Source organism: Panthera onca, chromosome D1 (assembly GCF_046562875.1).
Source record: "Panthera onca isolate mPanOnc1 chromosome D1, mPanOnc1 haplotype 2, whole genome shotgun sequence".
NCBI lineage: Eukaryota > Metazoa > Chordata > Mammalia > Carnivora > Felidae > Panthera > Panthera onca.
The window spans coordinates 79,136,608-79,139,131 of NC_138348.1; the positions used below are offsets into that span (position 1 = coordinate 79,136,608).

The 2,524-nt window shown below is 30.8% G+C and overlaps 1 non-coding gene across 1 annotated transcript; it reads right to left on the reverse strand.

The window, feature by feature from the left end:
* Nucleotides 1–409: 409 nt before the first annotated feature.
* On the reverse strand, nucleotides 410–516 carry LOC132662583 (U6 spliceosomal RNA). The gene has a single exon (XR_009602610.1). It is a non-coding gene; the product is annotated as a U6 spliceosomal RNA (small nuclear RNA).
* Between the last annotated feature and the right edge of the window lie 2,008 nt (nucleotides 517–2,524).

Genomic DNA, 2,524 nt, shown 5'->3' on the forward strand with positions numbered 1-2,524 from the left:
CCATTGCAAAATTCTAGAGGCTCTTATTCTCAATATTGTTTTTAGATTGTAAAAGGTACATTGTAACTTTTTTCATGATTTTGTCATTATAACTGGTAGTTATATTTTAACTTTTTTTTTCAGTGTTTACCCTTTGCACCCTAATGTCAATATTGACATTAATTTTGGATTTCTCTTTTTCTTGTAAAGAATATATGTGTTATAGATTAATTATAGGTTATGTTTCATAATATTGTCAAAGTATGCAACCTTGCTACACGGCTGCTCTAGGTACAGGCACAATTTAAACCCTGGAGAAGTTCCAGAAAGTGAAATGTAGGAAAAGTGTGCTTCTGATTTGGTTCTGCAAAGATTGCCCTTGTTTGGTCTGTTTATGTCTAGAAAGTTTCTATTATCAAGGCAAGTAAAAAAATATATGGCATGCTTCATGAATTTGCATGTCAGCCCTGTGCAGAGGCCATGCCAATCTTTTCTGTATTGTTCCAATGTTAGTGTATGTGCTGCCGAAGTGAGCACTACTGAGGCAGTTTTTGTGGAGAAGATACAAATAATAGCATGATTTTCTTTATTGCTTACTCATGGATCACAAAGACTTCTTATCTAATTTGAGCTCCCTATATAACGTAAAGCAAACAACAACTTTACCCTGACTAGGTGACTAAAACTAAGCATATTAGAGTGTCATATATTTATGCAAATAATCATTCATCAGCTATATGGTGCAAAAATGTCAATATATGCTAGGATTTATACAATTTTTATAATTAGATACATCGATGACCGAGTAGATGATGAAAACGTGTATTCTGAAAGATTTAGGCTAAATATAAGACAGCATGTACAACAAACATAAAATGTACTGAAAATCACATTTTTTTAATTCAGAATTTCTGCCTATTATGTATATTTTAATAAATATATAAAATAATAAAAACACCCATATTTTTTTCCCAAAAATCTACTAACAAATTTTTCCAGTAAAGTGACAGATAGCAAGTATGTTTGGCTTTGTTAGCCTCATGGATTTTCATCATTGGAGTGAGAAGAATCCATAACCAATATGTAAACAGATGGTTGTGTTTCAGTAAAACCTTATTTACAAAGTAATATGTCATAGTCAGAACTGACTCTTCAGTTGTGTAATTTGTTGACTTCTTTCTTTAGAACTCTGAAGTATAGTGAAATGGTCCAATCAAAATTACATTAAAGGGCTACCTAGGTGACTCAGTTGGTTAAGTGTCTGACTTGGTTTCTGCTCAGGTCATGATCACGGTTAATGGGTTTGAACCCCATGTGGGACTCTGTTCTGGCAGCCTGGAGCCTGCTTGGAACACTCTCTCTCTTCTCCTCTGTCTCTCCCTCTCTCTCTTTCCCTCCTCCACTCATATGCTCTCTCTCTCAAAAATAAATAAACAAAAAAAAGTATATTAAAAGTTTCAATATATCTATAATATTATTATATGATAAAGAGCTGCACTTCCTATCCATGACAATCCCACTTCCAAATTCAAAATCTATGCCACTATTAATTTTTGTTTAGAACTCTATTGCTTAGTTTTTAGTTGGGGAATATAACATAAATAGTAAAATTGTATGAGACTGTGTTTCATTTTTCACACATTATTATAAAATGTAATCTAAATGCAACTGATTCCACACATATTTTGTAAAATTAATCTGAATTCATTATGAATTACACCTTCTAAGTTTTAAAGACTGGCTAAAACCTAGCTTAGAAACAGAATCTCTGGATTTAAAATTCAGATTTTTCCTTTTTACTGCATTCTTATAAGTTAAATTGGGTTAGTAATACCTATTTCACTTACCTTGTAGAATTTTCTTAATAATAAAATTTGACAATATGTTTAGAGATAGTTTTTAACTTGTAAAAAGTGTTACCATATGGGATATTATTATTGTTTCTGTAACGACATATTATTTATTTGGTTGCATTGCTAGCATATTAGTAACTATTTTATAAGATAAACAATATTTAACATAATGCAAGCTATTTCTTCAAGTCATGTTTATGGTTATCAGCTATTGTAAAAGAAGATGTTAGAGCTATTAATTGGGAGTTTTTCTGCTACTAGATAATGTTACCATCTTCTAAAGTTAATAGCCAAATTGTGGAGACAGCCCAAGTGTCCATCCACTAATGAATAGATAAAGACAATGTGAATTCATCTCTTGATTTGGTAAAGAGTGAGTTTTTCATCAAGATTTTGATTTTGTCAAAAAAAAAAGATTTTGATTTTGTCAAAATCCCCATATTTCTACCATAAGTTAATTTAATGCAGCATTTTACATATTAGATATTTTTATCTTCTTGTTATGGTGCAGTTTTTCAATACATTTTTTTTTTTTTTACCTTCCCAAGTTTTTTTTCCTGAGATCTATCCATAAATGTTATCGTTCCTTTTCTGCTTTTTGTTTGCTTGCATTTTTTGTGCTTATCCTGATCTATTCTGTTATTTTCAACTGTGGTACTTAATATTAACTCATCACTTATGTTTAGTTTGTC